General features: G+C 45.2%; 1 protein-coding gene across 3 annotated transcripts in view; it reads left to right on the forward strand.

The window, feature by feature from the left end:
• Positions 1-8,875: 8,875 nt before the first annotated feature.
• ZMIZ2 (zinc finger MIZ-type containing 2) overlaps positions 8,876-19,585 on the forward strand; it is an 89,645-nt gene continuing 78,935 nt past the window's right edge. The window contains exon 1 of one of the 3 annotated variants that reach the window (XM_039356635.1): positions 8,876-9,265. The gene's annotated coding sequence lies outside the window, so the exon portion shown is untranslated. Of the gene's footprint in view, positions 9,266-16,734; positions 16,939-19,585 lie in introns of those variants that run through there. The other 2 variants (XM_039356632.1, XM_039356634.1) reach the window with 2 other exon arrangements.

Here is a 19,585-nt window from a genome sequence, read left to right on the forward strand (position 1 = left end):
GTCATTAGCAGAGAATGCTCCATCTGACACAAATACAACTCAGGCTTGTAATCTAGCCCACACCTTCTTTGTGTTACTAAAAAGCATTATGTGAAAGCACCAAGTGATCAAAACCACAATAGGCCCCTGTCAAGTCTAGCGGTCCATGTCAAATAGAAGACCGTGACTTGGAATAATAAATGGAAAACTGCATGAATTAACAAATGAAAGAATGAAAAACTGATATACTCTCTCTCTCTGTGTCTCTCTGTGAATCCAAGTGAAAGGGAACATTATAACTGATGTAAATGAAGATGGGTCTGATCTTGTGAAGTTTATGAATACATGACAGGAAATGAAAGTGCAGGTTTCATTATGAATGAAAGGGCTAAAATTAACATCAGAAAGTAAGAATTTGCTGTTTCAAAGTTGCCATGGATGTATATGAAAGTAGGAATCTATTTGTTGGTGACAGTTGCATCTTATACTTCAGTGAATGATAAAGATGAATTGAACAATTATGGCACACTATAAATTAAAGCAGTCAAGGGGAAAGTATTTTGCTTGGTGATTTGAATGGCTAGATTGGAACAACACAAGGTAGTATTTTAAAAAGTTGCTTGGGCTATTGGGAGAACCAAGAAAAATGTGCAAGGATCTGCTTAACACATTATTTCTGAACAGATGATTTAAATATAAACCTGTTAATGAATACACACGGTGAAGAAATGAATATGAGTCTAAAAGCATGACTGTTTATGTTGAATGACTGAAATAATTAGTGAAGGATAGAAGGATGATGAGACGTCCTGAATGTGGACTGATTATTTTTGTAATGTCAAGAAAAGATCTTGGGGAAAAATATAGAAGAAAGAGGAAAAAAATGTGAAAGAAACTAGAGTCAAAGTAGAATGGTTACACGAAGAAATGGTATGAATGCTATCTGAAAAAGTATTAGCAAACAGACCATTTACAGAATGAACAAGGATGTAAGAAAAGGGAAGTTACTTGAAACAGATTGTTAGAGAGTGACACAGAAATTGCAGAGTTACGCCAACAGGAAAAACGTAAAGGGGCTGCTTAATGAAAGGATAAAGACAAAGAAGCTGTAGAAGAAAATGATTAATGCAAAAATTAGAAGACGAGAATATTGCATACAGTGTATATGAGAAAAAGATATTTGCAGAGACCATTAATCAAAGAGAGCAAGGTAGAGTTAAGACTAACAAACTCAGAAAAATGGGAATGCAGAACTTAAGAAACCAGAAGATAGTCAAGAATGAATGGCCTGTGTGTGAATAAAAGTTGAATATAAAAGTGAAAGCAATTTGGTCGGAAAGAAATATGCTGAAGCAGAAAAAATATGTTGAAGGGATTTGGTCAGCTACGGAAAATGCATGAGGACTGAATTGCAGAACAAACACGCAGTGGGCGAGTGAAGAGGTTGAGAGGAAGACTAAGAAAACAGTCAAGTGGATGGCACTGATGAGTGCGCAAAGAGCCGTGGAAAGATACACGCTCGGTATCACAAGACAAGAAAGGAAGACCTGCACATAGATTAGAGTACAAACAAAAATATACAATATCGTCAAAAGAGTATCGAGAACAGTGGTTCTCAGTCCTATGGGTCGCGACCCCATTTGGGGTCGATCGACCATTTTTCGGGGGTCGCCAAAGGTGGCGATCCGCCATTTTTCGCGACGCCGTGCACGCGCGCCCCGCATGGGGGTGGCGCCACGCATGCGCGCCGCGCATGGGGGTGGCGCCATGCACGCGCATCGCGCATGGGGGCCGTCGTACATGCACATCGTGCATGGGGGCGGTGCTGTGCGTGCACGCCACGCATGGGCCCCGCCCCCATGCACGCGGCGCCGCGCATGCGCAGAATGTTTGTGTGACGGGGGTTGCCGTCACACAAACGTTGAGAAGCACTGATCTAGAATATAGAGCTGGAACGAACCTTGGAGGTCTTCTAGTCCAGCCCCCCACTTAAGCAGGAGAACCTATACTATCTCAGACAAATGACTGTCTAGCCTCTTCTGAAAAATCTCCAGGGATGGAGCACCCACGATTTCTGGAGGCAAGCTGTTCCACTGGTTAATTGTCCTCACTGCCTGGAAGTTTCTCCTTAATTCCAGATTGCTTCTCTCTTTGATCAGTTTCCAACCATTGTTTCTTGTCCTTCCCTCTGGTGCTTTGGTGAATAATGTGACCCTTTCTTCTTTGTGGCAGCCCCTCAAATACTGGAATACTGCTATCATGTCTCCCCTACTTCTTCTTTTCTTTAGACTAGCCAAACCCAAGTCCTGCAGCCGTTCTTCGTATGTTTTATATACATGCTCGGCATTACAAGACAAGATAGAAAGATCTGCTGGCTGGGGGATTCTGGGAGTTGAAATCCACAGGTCTTAAAGTTGCCAAGATTAGGGACCCCTGGATTAAAGAACAAACAAAAATATACAATATCGTCAAAAGAGTAAAAGAATTGAAATGAAAATGGGCTGGTCACATAGCAAGAAGAACGGATGGCAGGTGGACCAAGGCAGTCATAGAACGGATCCCACTGGATAAAAAGTGTCCACAAAAGAGACATAAAACAAGATGGATCCACAACCTCAGCAAGTATTGTGGGCCCAATTGGCAAATGAAAGCTCAGGACCGAATGAGTTGGAAACATGTGGAAGAAGCCTCCATCCTGCAGTGGATAGACAATGGCTAAAATGATGATATGACAACTTGAACTGAATGTCTTAAATGCTAGAAGCTGGAAGCAAGCTTCTTAAAAACAGTCTCAGTCCTACTCGTGAAGGTTAAGGGTTTGTTAAAGTCATACATTTTATTTTCAGCCAACTAGAATAATAATTAAAAAGGTCCAGCGTGCAGATTAAATGAATGTATTCCACGGCACACTGAACTCTAAATTAACCTGACTGTAAGCCTGTCATGTCATGTAAAACTCAGCTGATGTGGTGACTTTATGGTTTGGTGTGTTATGTGAACTATTGGCTGGAGTAAACCAGGGCTCAGTTAATTGGTGGTAAGCATGCCACACAATGTCACTGTGTGTCTACCTCACAGTGTGGTGGAGAGGCACAGGATGAGGTAATCCACACGCTCAATGGAAGGAAAGGGCTGCGAATGTGGCGTTTTGCGATAGGCATCACAGTTATCCTGGGAAACATTTTCTTTCGACTCTGCTCTTCTTTCCTTTTCATCTGTTTATCGAAACTTCCACCAATCTAACAGGCTCCTGAATTCTTGGAAGGAGTCTTCACAGTTGTATTCCCACTGTAAAAATTGCTTCTACAAAAAGACAACAGATATTTCTTGCTCTCCCCCCCCCCGTCTCTCCCAAAGCATGCATAAATTACAGAAGCTGCCCTAATTTTTAATGCATTCTTAGAATTTCAATTTTGGGTAGTCGCACATATATCCCACCCAAGCCCATGACAGCATTTGGAAAACGTTCAATCGTGCTTTTTATGCTGTGGTTCAACTGGGGATACTTTTTTAGGCTAAATCATAGTCTTCGTCTTTCTTCCTCTGGCCTGACAAATCTGAATGGATGGACACTGGGGCAGACAAGTGCTAATCTGTATATAGACAGTCCTCGACTTACAACGGTATCGAAAAAAGTGACTTACGACCATTTTTCACACTTACAACTATTGCACGATCTCCACGGTCAAGGGAGCAAAATTCAGACGCTCGGCAACTGACTCCTATTTATGACGGTTGCGGTGTCCTGTGGTCATGTGATCCCCTCTTGCAACCTTCTGGCAAGCAAAATCAACCAGATTCGCTTAACAACCGTGTTACTAATTGAATGATTAAGCAATGATTCACTTAACAACTGTAGCAAGGAAGGTCGTAAAATGGGGCAAAAACTCACTTAACCATAGAAACTTTGGGCTCCATTGTGGCTGTGAGTCAAGGGCTACTTGCCATCCAATATGGGAACAGTTCATTCTCTTTTCTGATGCAAAGTCTGTTTCCCCCCCCCCCTCCTTTGGTGGTTTTAAGATCAGTCAACAATCCTAGCCTAGCCCACAAAGCAGTTTGAAAAGAATTCTAAAGATCAGGAATTGATCAAATACCCAGAAAGAAAGAAAAAAAAAGACTTATTCATCCCAAGGTTTTTTTTTACAGTATTTCAGGAATATAGGTTAGGATGGGAGAATAGTGTTCAGCAGGAGGTCTAAGGCATATGATCTACCAGTGGGGGTGGGGGTGGCCATCTACTCCTTGTCCTTTCTTGGGCAAGTCAATTGCATCATCTCCCTTTCTGATAGCTCTCCCTTACAAAGGACCCTTCCCCAAAGGCCTTTGGTCTCCAAACCCCCTCCCAGCACGTCCTGAGAGATTAAATCCTGGAGCTTGGAGATAAGTATCAATCCGTAGTCCCCATTGTGTGCTCAGTTTCTGTGCCCCAGGGTGAGGGAATGTAGAGGCCTGTGTTAGCTGTATCCTTGGCTTGCAGCTTCTCGGGATTTCCAGGGTCCATTTCAGTCAGATGGGGGTCTTTTCCTCCTCCTCTCCTCTTTCTCCATAATTACAGATAGTCCTCGACTTACAACAGTTTGTTTAGAGTCCATTCGAAATTACAGAGGCACTGAAAAAGTGACTTCTGACCATTTTTCACACTTATGGCAGCTGCAGCCTCCCCAGGGTCACGTGATCAGCTTGGCAACTGATTCATTATTTGTGAGGGTTGCAATTGTCCCGGGGTCGTCTGATCCATCTTTTGCAACCTTCTGACAAGCAAAGATTCCCTTAACAATGCTCGTTACTAACTTAACTGCAGCGATTCACTTACCAACTATGGCGAGAAAGGTCATAAAATGGGGCAAAACTCACTTAACAAATCTCTCGCTTAAAGAACAGAAATTTGGGGCTCAAGGACGGTTGTAAATTGAGGGCTACCTGTATTTTCTCTAGTTGCGCACCAGCAACGAGATACTTTTAGATTTGGTATTTAATCATCTTAAGAGGTCTTTCTTATCAAGATGATAAAATATGCATTAATTCCCTGGTTGAACTACTAGAGCTTCATCTGGAGGAGAAACTAAATCTGCTCCACAGATGTATCACTGCATCTAACCACTAAGCTACTGGGATAAGTACGAACTAATACTTTGCTTCTGAAGAAAAAAAATAATAATTCCTGGTTCAGTTTAAGAAATGAATAGCCAAGTTATTGCTTACCCAACAGTTATTGCAACCTGCAGCTTGCTTGGAAAAGAAGTCACTTGATCTTTAGGCAGAAATGTCACTACACTGATTCTTGCCTGAATATCTACAGTATAAAGAGTGATTGAATCTACTTTGCCAGCAAGCTGAGCTGGATGGACCAAGAATTGCTCAAAGGTTTTTAGAGCAGTGTTTTTCAAACTTGGCAACTTTTTAAAGAGGTGTGGACTTCAACTCCCAGAATTCCCCAGCCAAATGTACTTTTAAGATGTGTGGATTTTGACTGCAAATTGAAGTTGCCAAGTTTGGGGGGGGGGAATGGTTTTAGAGAGTCCGAGTAGAAAAATAGTGATAGAAAAAAAAATACTTATAATTTGCATGCTAGTTTTGGTGTGGTATTTCATTTGTCGCATGGTATCCAATCTTTTTCTCTCCTGGGAGTTTTCCCGTTCCAATGGCTAGTTCTCTCTGCTCATTATTCCAACTAGTTTACTTTCACTGGAAAAAAAAAAAGGACCGAGTTTCTCCAAAGAGACATTTTGCAGAGGGCAGAGTGGAATGCAGTTATGTGAGTTTCATGGGCACCTGCTAAATTATGTTGGTGACGCGACTAAACAGGGCCACTCCCTGCCACCCCAACCTCCAGGCTCACATCACTTGCCTAGTTGCTTTTTAAAAAAATCGTTTTGTTCTTTTCCAGAGGGTGACTGTTCCCATCATAAACTGTAGAATATTTTTCTAAATCACCATCATTTCCAAGAAAAGACACTTAATCCTGCACGGTTCTTTCCCGTAGTCCTAATCCAAAGAACTCTTGTCAATATAGTAGATTGGGTGTCATTTTATGACTGCAACTGCCTGCGGGATTATGGGACTTGAAGTCTGGTACATCTGGATAGCAACTCGCTGGGGAACCAGTCGGACCGCTTTCTCCTGCTAGAGCAGTGGTTCTCAACCTTGCTAATGCCGCGACCCCATAGTACAGTTCCCCATGTTGTGGTGACCCCCAACCACTTGTACATCACCATGTGCCAGGGGCGTGGCCAAAGGGGGAAAAAATGGCGGACAGCCTTGTTTGGCGACCCCCGTGAAATGGTCATTCGACCCCAAATGGGGTCCCGACCCACAGGTTGAGAACCACTGTGCTAGACAATATTATTGACTGGGAATATTGGAAGCCCAAAATTTCCGTTGCTAAATGAGACAGTTGTTAAGTGAGTTTTGCCCCATTTTATGACCTTTCCTGCCACATTGGTTAAGTGAACCACTGCAGAAGTTAAGTTAGTAACACGGTTGTTAAGTGAATCTGGCTTCCCCATTCACTTTGCTTGTCTGAAGGTTGCAGGAGGTGATCACATGACCCCGGGGCCCTGCAACGGTCGTAAGTATGAGTCAGTTGCTAAGTGCCTGATGTCTGATCAGGTGATCATGGGGATGTTGCAAGTGTGAAAAATGGCCATAAATCACATTTCTCAGTGCTGTTGTAACCTGTATGGTCACTAAACAAACTGTTGTTAAATCGAGGACCACCTGTAAAACCTTGCAGTGATCAGATTAGCTCTCCATTCCTGGGTACACAGTAGCAGCATTCCCGGATAGGAAAGCACCAAGCAGCTTCATGGTGCTACTATTTTAATTCAGTAGAATTTGGCTACTTGAAGAAGTGTGGAAATGCACACTTCAGCCACTGTTGGAAACTGCCTTTTGAGGAGATACCTGCATCCTTTCTTTCTGAAAAATCGCTATCCTGATATGTAGGAGAGTTATATCAAAGTCTACGGAAAGCAAAATAAATAAATAAACAGCCAAGTGGCATTTTCCCCAACGAACACATTTTATTAAAAGCATCAGCTTTCCTGTGCTACACCTCACTTCATCAAATTCATCCAACGAAATTCCCAAAAGCTGGTGCTTTTTAATAAATTGGGTTAGTCAGAAAAAGGGGTACCTGACTACTGACTTCCCCCCCCCTTGTGTAATGGAGACAAAGTGGAAAAAAAGTATTCCCCAATGGTGATTTCCAGTGGTATGGATCCTACTGTTTTTTGTGCACTGCTTCTTATATCCTCCCCATTTTGGAAAGTTTTGATCCCTTAGGTTTAGGATCAACTGCATCGCAGCTTATTGCAACACAAGAACCTGGTTCTTCATTAAACCAAATTACAACCTGCATTTAGAAAGTAAACCACCAATGCAAGTCTTCCGGATCTGCCAGATTCTTATTCTGATCCTTAGATAATTTCAGGGAGCTTCAGTCATTACTTAAACTTAACTTGCAATCCTGAAATGATAGCAAATATTTGTAGCTCAGGTGGTAGATGCTGGTGGCGGTTTGTTCTCCGAGTTTGCCGTTCAGACATTTTGTTACCCGGCTAGGTAACATCTTCAGTGATACTTTGGAGGAAGTATCTTGTCCCAGTTTGTCACACACATACCGCCCTCCTTTCCAGGTCCCTTTTGCATGAATCACTTTATTTTGAATAGAATAGAGCTGGAAGGGACCTTGGAAGTCTTCTAGTCCAGCCCCCCCCCTCAGTTCTGGGAGTTGAAGTCCATGAGTCATAAAAGAGCCAAGGTTGCCTATCCCTGATCTATACCATTTCAGACAAGTGACTGTCTAGCCTCTTCTTAAAAATCTCCAGTGATGGAGCGCCCACGATTTCTGGGGGCAAGCTGTTCCACTGGTTAATTGTCCTCACTGTTAGGAAGTTATGGCTGGGAAGTGTGGGCAGCACCCCAGCCTTCATCCTCTACTACACCAGGGGTGTCCAAGCATGGCAACTTTTAAGACCTATGGTAGACTTGTGGCTGGGGAATTCTGGGAGTTGAAGTCCAACCAAGGTCGGCCACCCTGCTCTACATTAATGGGCAGATTACCGGGGGGGGGGGCTGGTATAGGGGACGGCACAGCTGATCCGGGAGCTCTGCTTCCTCCTGGCGGCTCCCTTCCAGCAACCCTGCAAGGTCGGCCGCTCCGATCCAGTTCTGCGAGCAGCTCCTCCTCTCAGAGGTGCAAGGCCTGCCCGGCCTTCGCCGCCTGGGCTCATCCAGCGAGTTTTGCACCGCAGCTTTGCATCTCGGCCGCTTTTGCACCAAGACAGCCGAGCTCGGCTGGAGCAGGAGGCGGCCGCCCCGACCCTTCTCTTCCCGGTCCGCCCGCCCGCCTGGGACGCGAGACAGCCTCCCCGCCCAGCCTAGGACAGCGCCCGGGGCTGGCCACGCGCTCCCGGGAAGCCCCAAGCGGCCGAAGGGCGGAAGCAGCGCGCCCGGGGCTTCCACGCCCAGCCTGGCCCTTTGCGGAGCGGGGGCTGCTGCAGAGGGGGGCAGGCAGGCAGGCAGGCAGGCAGGGCGGCAGCAGCAGCCGGGCTCTCGTCCCCCTTTGTCTGCTCTTTCCCTCCGCGCGGCCCGACGGGAGGCGAGACCCGCGGGGGCTGCCCCTCCCCTCTCCGCCTGCCCAGCACCTCACGTAGCCACCGCCGCCGCCGCCGCGCGCACGTCACCTGCAATACCGATGCGATAGGTGCAGGGCGCCAAGGGAAGCGCTCCCCCGCCCCTCTGCCTCCTCCCCCCACCTCCTCCTCCCGCTGAGGCTGCTGCTGCTGGCGAGGCGGCGCGATAGGAGCTCCATTGCTCTCGCCTGAACGTCGGTGGCAGCGGGGGGGGAGAGGGAGGAGGGCGAGGGCGATGAATATTGATGAGGCTGGCCCGGCTCTATTGTGCAATTGGAGCGGCGAGGTGAAGGCGCAGGCAGGATGGAGGTGGGTCGCTGCTGCTGCTGCGCGGCGCTCGTAGGGCTGGCGCTTCAGCCGCAGCAGCAGCAGCAGTAGCAGGAGCCAGCCGCCGCCGCCGCCGCCTGCACGGGGGGCTTTGTTTAGTCCGCCCGGCCCGTCGCCCTCCTCTCCCGTGCCTCGCAGCCCAGGCGGGCGGCCCCCACCATGGAAGCCGGACAGAAGCGGCTGTAGGGGAAAAGGCGAGCCGAGCCAGGAGACGCCGGAGCGAGCGAGCGAGCGAGCGAGAGAGCGAGAGCCAGAGCGCGGCTCGCCCCCCGAGTGTCCTCCTCTCTCCGCCACGCAGAGCGGCCTCAGCTCCGAGCGAGGTAATTGTCCGGGGCCCTTTGAACATGGCCCGGGCGCTTCCTTGGAAAACGGGGGCGGGGGGGTCCTGTCCTTGGTCCTCGAGGCCGCGGGGGGGGTGAGATTGGGGGCACGGCCGGGGTTTTTTTTCCCCCCTCAGGGAAAGGAGGGGGAGAGGCGGTGGGGAAGGGCTCGGCTGGGCGGATTTGGAACCCGCGGGGGGGGGCTTCTCTCTCCCCCCCTTCCCCTCCTCCGAATTGCGGCTCTTTTCTCTCTCTCCCCCCCCCCACGAGCCGCCTTTCTTTGGTTTTGCCCCTTCGGACTTCCCGGGGGGGGGCTCGTGGGCCGGGAACGGAGCGCGCCCCCCCCCACGCGCGGAACAGAGCGCGCCCGCTCCGGCTTTGGCGGCTGCCTATCCCGACCCTCCTGGCTGCGTTTGTGGGGATGGTTTGGGAGCTGCTCCGGATCTTCCACGTCGGGGGCTTGGAGGTGAAAGCGGGTCCCCGAAATAGGCGGCGGGGATAGGGGGGGAGGGGGGGGAAAAGAGAGAAAGTGAGTCTCCATGGCAACCGGAGCTGCCACCTTGGGGCGGGCGTGGGTCAGGAGGTTGCCCCGGCCTTTTAACGACGGGGCCGCTCTCCCACCCACCCCCCCATACCCCCCCAGCGGGGTTGGGAGGTGGGTGGGGTGGCTGCAGAAGGCACCTGCTGGTGGGCCGCGCACCGACGACCCCTTTGGTGGTTATCATCTTGGCCTTCTTCTGGGAATAGGGGGCATTTGAGGGGGGGGGCACGAGAGTGGTGTGGCCTTGCATCGTCTCTGTTCGTGGAGAAAAGATGCTTGGAGGCGGGCGGCCATCCTGCCCCCCCCCGCCCACCCCCCCAGGAATTATGTCTGTTGTTGGGGAGAATTGCAATTTGTCACAGAACGGCAGAAAAGCAAGCCTGCCTAACCTGGGAGAAAAGCTCAGCCGCCCTGCTGGAAGGGACGAAAGTCAAGGGTTACCCATCAGCTCCATCAGGTTGCATTAAGGCAGGGGTCCTCAACCTTGGCGACTTTAAGACTTGTGGACTTCAACTCCCAGAATTCCTCAGCCAGCTTTGCTGGCTGAGGAATTCTGGGAGTTGAAGTCCACAAGTCTTAAAGTCGCCAAGGTTGAAGACCCCTGCATTAAGCTTTCAAGTTTGGTGAAGCGTTAGGGCTTGTGAAGACTTCTGCAAGGTTTCAGTCTTCTCCGGTGCCTCAAAAGCTGTAGGTTTTTCCAGCTGGAAAGATGTCTCCTTTCAGAGTCCCTGCGGTTGTTCTCCACTGCAAGCCAGGGATCCAGGCTCAGGGAGCATGGCCAGGCCCAAGATAAAGCCATTGGCTCCTTCTGTTCCATTATTTGCTCAATTTAATCTGTTCTGGCTAGTTGAATGCTATCTTGAGAACCTATTTGCGCGGTGTGTGTGTGTGTGTTCTTGGTATACTTTTGATTGCATCTTCTGTTTTTGTATGTATATCTGTTGTGGTCTTTTGGTTTCTTAGGTCTTGTTTTTGAACTTTTAAAATCTTTAAATGTTATCTTTTATTGGTCAGGGTGGCTGAACGCTGCATATGGAGAAAGCAACTCTTTCCTGTAGCCCATTGCTAACTTGCCTTTGTTATTACTGCTGCCCCCTCTGCTTCTAGAGATGCTGCTAGTCTTTTTGTCCTGGAGCTTTCCAGAGAGTTTGTGGGATAAGCATCCAGTAAAACACACACACACACACAAAACTCCCAGGTTATATAAAATGGAGAGGGAGAGCTCCTTATTCTTTAAATTCATTTTACCACTTTTAGTAGCCCACCTTGCTGCATGTGTTAAACATCAGAGGTAACTAACCCTCAGGAAAAAAAAAATACTGAACTCAAAATAAAACAAAAGCTGTAGTGCTGGAATAGAGAAACTAAAATAAATGCTGAAAACACTTAATATCCACTATTCTGTCCACGTTTAAGTTTCCAAGGTCATCTATGTGGCCCTTTTTAACTCGAGTATTGACTGGATTAGCATACAGCCAAAGGCAAATCATTTTGTTTTGAGATAACCTGCTGGGTAACTTCATAATTTCTGTTTTATTCACCAAGTCTTATATCTGAGTGTTGTGTGTGAACTCATGCCATTGAATCCTACCTACCAAACCATGAAGCAGAACAGGAATAAGCCACTTATTGACCCTCTTCAAGTCCCTTCACAATCATATTATAGACCTGGCAGCAAATTTATTTGTTTTTAAACTCCCCCCACTTTTTTTTTTTGGTGCTACTTTTCAGCCACAGAGATACAAATGGATACCTTAGGCCTGTACTTAAAAAACAATCCTTAGAAAACAAATCAGTTGCAGGCTTCAAACAATCAAGTGCAGCCATCTCCATAATCTCATCAAGTCTCTTTTTGTGACTCCAGCAAGATTTCCCATCTTTGAATGTGTGAAACAACTGTCATTCAAATGTGTGGCCTTTTCTGTTCCTCTTGGGAGATAATTAGGAATTGATTGAATGCAGGGCCTTTTGTGTGCAACCCATATGCTCTTCCACAGGGTAACAGCTCCTCCGCTCAGCAGAATATGAAAGCAAGGCAGAAATTTATGTCTTAACCAGGTAGGATGGTTATAAAAGCTCTGTGTTTCTTTTGTTACTCACCAATCTTGGCTCAGATAGCAGTGGGGCATAGGACATGGCTTATTGCCAGGCTGATGTGACACTCACTCTCTCTCTCTCTCTCTCTCTCTCTCTCTCTCTCTCTCTCTCTCTCTCAACATTTGAACGAACAGGGACATTGCAAAGCTAGGAACACTCAACAGGCTGTTTTTCTAGGTTGGGCAAAGCTTAAGAACAGGGACATTGCAAAGCTAGGAACGCTCAGCAGGCTGGTTTTCTAGGTTGGGCAAAGCTTTGGCTGTTTTCCTTGGGTGTATTGCTTTCTTTTTTACCACCACGTTGTTCATTTCTCAAGCCTAATGCAGACCTACCAGGCACTTCTGGATGAGTTGACTCAGACTTCTGCTTCTAGAGAAATAACCCCCATGAGTCCACTGGGATTAAAACAACAAAGAAAATGGGCCCCTTTGTCATGCTCAAAGTGAGGTGCTTTGCTTGGTTTGGCATAATGTCTTGTGTTATGCAAACTCTGCCATTGCAACACAGCACTGGATTACTGTATGTAGGAAACACTTCCCAAAAAGTATCTGTCATTCAGTTTGGACATCCAGGGAAAGCTTTTTGTGCTCCTTGTAAACAGGCAATAATAATATCTCCCAACCCTCAGACGTATGCACAGCCCCAGTCTGCCTTACATTGAGGAAGCGAGTTTAATTTTGGTATAATTTCAGTAAGATTTTGGCCTTTAATTTGGTTTGGGTTATTACACAAAGCTAATTGTTGGTATTCTCATTTTAACTGTTCCATTTTCAATAGCGCTCGTATAAATTGAGTACAAAATTTCCGTTGCTAAGCAAGGCAGCTTGTTAAGTGAGCTTTGCCCCATTTTATGACCTTTCTTGCTACAGTTATTAAGCGAATCACTGCGGTTGTTAAGTTAGTAGCACAGTTGTTAAGTGGATCTGGCTTCCCTGTTGACTTTGCTCGTTCAGAAGGTCAAAGAAGGTGATCCGTAGGATCCCCGGGACACGCAACCGTCACAAATAGGAAGCAGTCGCCAAGCGTCTGAATTTAGATCACGTGACCAGGGGGGATGCTGCCACAGTCACAAGTGTGAAAAAAAAACGATCACAGAGACACTTTTTTTAAATCACTGTTCTACTCGGAGTTAGTGCTCTTGTTTGTTTTGTTGGGAGAGTTGGGGAAAGTTGGAGTAGACGGCCACCATGGCTCCATGCAAATTAGTGATAGTCCTCGATTTACAGCTACAAATTTCGGTTGCTAAGCGAAACAGTTAACTGAGTTTTGCCCCATTTTGTGACCTTTCTTGCCATAGTCGTTAAGCGAATCGCCACAGTTATTAAGTCAGTAGCATAGTTAAGTGAATTTGGCTTCCCCTCTGACTTTGCTTGGAAAGAAGGTTGCAAAAGAGGATCACGTGACCCTGGGAAGCTGCGGCCGTCATAGATGTGAGCCAGTTGCCAAGCCAAGTCTGAAGTTTGATCACATGACGATGGAGGTGCTGCAATGGTCACAAGTATGAAAAACGGTCTGAAGTCACTTTTTCCAGTGCTTGTAACTTCGGGCAATCAGTAAATGAGTTGTCCTAAGTTGAGGACGACCTGAATTTATCTGCCTGAAAATGGATACGGTGATAATTTTTCTTTCTGTTAGTCCTTCTAACTAATTAGATATCCCAGATGTAGGTTGCAAAAATTTCTGAGTTTCTTTGACACCATGCCATGTAGTGAGTATTTTTGGCTGTTAACAGCCCAGATCTGGTGATCCTAACCCAGTGGTTCTCAACCTGTGGGTCGGGACCCCATTTGGGGTCGAACGACCATTTCACGGGGGTCGCCAAACAATGCAGTCCACCATTTTTTCCCCCTTTTCCTTAGCTGTGCTACTCCCTTTTATTCTATTGGCTTTTGAAAGCAATAGAATAGACTCTCTTGAATAGAGTCTAATTCTATTGGCTTTCAAAAGCCAATAGGAATTGTCCAGGCTGTCTCTGCCCTGCTGAGCCCGCCAAAAGTCCCATTCTGCACACGGTGCTGCACCAGTTGAGTAGTCCTCGACTTACGACTGGTTGAGTAGTCCTCGACTTACGACCGGTTGGGGTCGCGGCATTAAAAAGGTTGAGAACCACTGATCTAGAAGGAACGTAATGTTTTGCGGAAGCATTGATGACGGAACTGTTGCAGGATTGGAATCTCACCTTTATTTGTCTTTTAATTCGAATTAGCAGCATTAGTGTCTTGGGTTCAGATGAATGAAACCCTCTGTGGCAATTCTTTCTATATCCTGACTTCTTCTGCTGTTTTGGCAACTGGAGTTGGTTAGGTTGAACAAACAATTGCTAGTGATAGGATCAAGCAAGGAGTTGCACACCTGAATTCCTTACCCCCCTCATCCATCCTTCAGATTCTTTTGGAAATGTGAAGGAAGGAAACTATGCATTGCATTATCTGGTCCATTATTAACAAAGCAGTAGTGTCTAAAAATTAAATCAAGTAAAGCAGTAGAAGTATTCCTCGACTCACAACAGTTCAAAGTTACAACGACACTGAAAAAAGTGACTTAGGACCCTTTTCCACATTTACAACCTTTGTAGCATCCCCATGATCATACGATCAACATTCAGATGCTTGGCCACTGGTTCATATTTATGACCATTGTTGTGTCCCAGGGTCATGTGATTCCCTTTTGCAACCTCTTGACGAGCAAAGTCAATGGGGAAGCCAGAGTCACTTAACAACTGTGTCACTCACTTAGCAACTGCAATGATTCACTTAACAACTTTGGCAAGAAAGGTCATAAAATGGGGAGAACATCACTTAAATGTCTCACTTAACAACAGAAATTTTGGGCTCACTTGTGGTGGTACGTCAAGGACTACCTGCACTCAGCCATGCAGAAAAAAATCTAAAACTTGTGAGCCATGCTAGATAGGTCACACAATAACTAAGCTATGGTATTGGTTAACCATATTCCTGGATATAGCCTACATTGGGACTGGGTTGTGTTATATTAATTGAAAATCAACCCATATTGTAGCTTGATATGATATATAAAGCCAACCTTAGCCATACATCGAGTGGGTCTGTTAAAATCAGTAAAAATTAAGACTGTCATAACTTGTTTTATTGGATTTGTTGACTAAATCTGAATCCAGTACTGTCCATGGTTTGTGATGATATTGAATCAACTTTCCTAACTAGAATTCCTATAAATGTGTTGGATGACAAATCCCATGATTCCCGGATTGCAAGTTACTAGCTGATGAAAGTTATATTTTATCAAATATGTTTATAATGCGATATGATCAGTTAATGAAAAGCCTCTAGAATTCCCTTCAGCTTTGGGAATATATATATTAAATTTAACGAATCTTTAAAGAGCCAACCTTGCAAGGATAGAATAAATAAAACTTATAGTCTGGAATGTTTGTTGCCTGCATTAATACTTTTTAACTTAAGGTCTGAAGCCCTAGGCTTGATCTTGGTTTGATATAATTCAAGCATAAAGGGTATTATAAACAAGCAAGTAATTTGCTGTTTAGTTGGTTCTTGCCTTCATCAACCAGTGGGAGCAGCTAAATAGGCTTGAATCCAGGGCCTTATTTTTAAGTCTTTGAACAAGCTATGATAACAATTCAAGAATAAATTCTGGAATATATGAAGCAGTTGGGTTTCCATCACTATTTTGCCTTTTTACTGACCTCATAAGTAAAAGAACCGTCTGCAACCTGATGCGTATCTAGTGTTACGTTGTTTTTTTTAAAGTTTTTAATCATTTTCCTAACACTTTCTATTATAATTCAGTAGACGACACTGTGAGAGGAAGCAAAATGTCTTTCTTGTTCTTCTTGTTCTTAGGTGTTGTTCCGTACTCCTTAACTTGTAAGAAGATCCTAAGCATATTTATCCAGTAGTTTATTAGCCATGGTATTCAACAATACTTATTTTCTTGTAAGTGTGCTTTTACAGGCACAGATAAGTTTGCTTAAAAGCCTTGCAAGACAAAGAGGGGGATGTTGTGATCCAAAATAGCTGTTATTAAAGCAGGCGCGTGGATTAATTTGCAAAGCACCGGAGACAATCTATTTGGTTAAAAGTCAGGGAAAATGTTTGTTGGAGGATTTGATCTCAGTCTTCTGAAATAAAAGTGTAGCCTCTCCAACTTGTATAGGCTTCGAGCCAAGGTAAACTGTCAACAGCATTTAAACCATGCATCTGTTTATTGGACTATAGAACTTCAGTTTACCATGGGGAGATGGTACTTGGCAATCACCCTCTCAAGGGCTGTTCCTCTCTCTCTCTCTCCCTCTCCCTCCCTCCCTCTCTCTCTTCTCTCTTTCTTCTCTCTCTCTCTCTCTTTTCTCTTCTTTCTCTCCTCTCTCTCTCCCCTCTTTCTCTCTTCTCTCTCTCCTCCCTCCCTCTCTCTCTCTCCCTCCCTCTGTCCTCTCTCTCTTCTCTCCTCTTTCTCTCCTCTCTCTCTCTTCTCCCTCCCTCTCTCTCCCCCCTCTCTCTCCCTCCCTCCCTTCTCTCTCTTCTCTCTCTCTCTTTTCTCTTCTTTCCTCTCTCTCCCCTCTTTCTCTCTTCTCTCTCTCCCTCCCTCTCTCTCTCTCCCTCCCTCTGTCCTCTCTCTCTTCTCTCTCTCTTTCTCTCCTCTCTCTCTCTCTCTTCTCCCTCCCTCTCTCTCCCTCCCTCCCTCCCTTCTCTCTCTTTCTTCTCTCTCTCTTCTCTCCTCTCTCTCTCTCTCTCTCTCTCTCTCTCTCTCTCTCTCTCTCTCTGTATGTGTGTGTGTGTGTGTGAAGAAGGGAAAGTAGAAAGCTGTCAAGTGTTGGATTGCTCATCTGACCATGTATGATTTGTTGATCACGTGGTAGAGCAGATGCAGAATGATCTGCTGCTTTTCTTTTTAGGAGCTCTTTGGAATAATTAGTTTGTGTCTAGCAGAACTGAGTCAGGAGTCAGAGAAGCAGGATTGCAGGATTCTCTGAAGACTTGGAGAATGACCTGGCTTGATTTCCACATCTCTTCTTAACAGCAGCTCTTACGAAATTGAGCAAGTAAGTAAACAAGCGTGCTTGGCAGATCAAGCTTCTGTTAAGGACATAAAAGGAAGGCCAGTAAACAACACTGGCAGCTGAGCAGAATATGTTTTGTTATCTCAGTTAGGAGGTCTCCTAAGCCTGATCTGGCAGTCAGCCTGCCTGGCTGAGGAATTCTGGGAGTTGAAGTCCACAAGTCTTAAAGTTGCCAAGGTTGAGGACCCCTGCTTTTGAGAACCAACCTTATCTTAAGTAGCTTTTTTTTCTTAACCTCTTCATTTTTGAAAATCACTTTAGCAATGTGGAGGTTTACGATTTCAAATACATAATGAGATTGGCCTGTGAACTGAGGCCAATTTCACTATGTATTTCTGCTCAGTCCTTTTTGCTCCCCTAAAAAATTCTAGTCTTCCTATTTTACAAGCGCTGATGGCTGAAACTACTTCTCAGAGTGCCTGTTTTAGGCCAGCCGGCTTATGCTTTTGAACCTGTCCTCAAACCTCATTCTCTTTCACATTCTCTGGGATGACCTGTAGTCATTGCAAATCTTGATGGCTTTCCAAGGCCTGTTCCTAGATTGTTATGGGAACTGCAATGTACATACTTCCGTTTTTGTTGAACATAGGACTACTGTAAGCTGTTCATCACAAAGGCTGCAAATTTTATACTCCATGATGATGATGATGTATATTAACAGTGAAATATTTTGGATGCTTCCAACGGAGACATCTTTTTTTTTCTTGGAGTACTGTATATCTTCCCTTTCCTCCAATGCTTTCTCGTGGTATCTTCCATCTTTCTTCTTTTGCATAAAGCAATTCATTAAAGAACGATAGGCTGAAATAAGTAAAGAAAGCTACCAGGGACTGTTTATTTGGAGCGTCCTTTGAAGAAAGAAAAAGCTGGACAAAGCACTGGAAAAATAAAGATTGGATGCTAGAGGATATTACTCTGCATGTTTTTATCCCTGTAAAGTCTAAGGAAGAGATCGGGTGGGGGACAGATTTTAAATAACTTGTCTATTTTAGAAGTACAGTTGGATGGGTGGTGTTCATTCAAAACTCTGATAATGTAGAAAGGTTGACAAATGCATCCTGATGTCACCAGACAAAGATGTGTTCTAGTACTTGCAAGAAGATGGCTGCAACACTTGCTTCATGATGAACATGTCATCATGTACCAAGGACCAAGCTGCCAATGGGGATGGGAATATGAGCAAGGCCTTCCTGAAGGAAATGGGTTGGGGACAGTAGACTGTGCATTGCATCATGTTTCTTTATGGCTTGGGTCCCATATGCGCTAAAATACAATGTGGTTTTTTGACGTTGACTTAGTAATTGTGGATCTCTGTCGCTCAGGATTGTTGCAAGGTACTCTATGCGAGCATGGCTGTATGAAATTTGGGAGACCTCATGGTGTTTGCATTGGATCACATTTCCCCAGTAGAATCATTCTGGCCAGTCTGATTTACCCAGAAAAAAAACTACAGTAGAGCCTCCTTTATGTAGGTGAGGTATCTGAAGCTCAATGGCATTGCTTTTCAGTGGTATCTCTGTTATTTTGGACTGACCTCCTAGAGCAGGGGTCCCCAACCCCTGGTCCATGGACTGGTACTGGGCTGCGGCATGCCAGCAACCAGTCTGCACAAACAAGCAAAGCCCCATCCACAGGATGCAGGCAGCACACAAAACCACGCCTCTTCCGGTCCACGGAAAAACCTTTTGCCATGTAACCAGTCCCTAGTGCCCAAAACGTTGGGGACCTCTGTCCTACAGAATATCTTGTTGACTCACACCTGATTGCAGTTTAGAAGCTGCTTAAAATGGACTGACTTTGGGTCTTGACCCCATCTAGCTTTGGTTAATTATAGTTATAGTTTGGTTAATTTAATATTATAGGTACTCCTTGACATATGGCTATATTGGAGCCTGTAAGTAAATTCTGGTTTTCAACACAACCGTTGTAAAACTCTGTTGTAGATCACCTTTTTCCGATGTTGTAATTTGAGGACCACATGTATTCTATGCTTTTCATTGGTATGTATATACATTTATTTATGAGTTAACGTTTCTTCTACATCTTCTTTTGCTGATTGTAAACAGATAAGAGGTAGGAAAACTTCTTATCTCTTGTTTATGCACCAAGAGTCCTTAGGAATTTGGTGGTGGTCTTCTACTACTACTGCTACTAGTAATGGCTAACCTCCCCCCTTTTTTTTTCTCTTGACAAACATTTCAATCCATGCATAACTGATAGCTGTTGAATACTCTTTGCTATTTCTTTATTTAATATTCAGTCCTCCTGAAGTTAATTTCATAATGCAGTTCCCATCACACACACTTTTAACTATTCATAGCCATCTATTTATATGGCTGTCATTCATGCTGTGTTTGCCCACTCACGAGGCAAGAGTAAGGTCCATATTGTCGGTGTGTACATTTGAAAAGAAACAATGCCGAAAAGTGTTGTGCAACAACTTATGGAGATGCTCAGTTTCTCATTCCGGTCGAGGCATGAAAGTTACTGAACACTTTTATTCAGTTGCCCATTTTAGCTTGGCTTATCTCATAAGATGGTTGTGAGGAGGATAACATTGGTGGTACATGGGAAGAAAACTAAACCTATAATCTTGACCTGAGAGAAAAGACGGGACAGATACTTTGAG

Source organism: Crotalus tigris, unplaced genomic scaffold (assembly GCF_016545835.1).
Source record: "Crotalus tigris isolate CLP2741 ecotype Arizona unplaced genomic scaffold, ASM1654583v1 scf7180000018825.4774228, whole genome shotgun sequence".
NCBI lineage: Eukaryota > Metazoa > Chordata > Lepidosauria > Squamata > Viperidae > Crotalus > Crotalus tigris.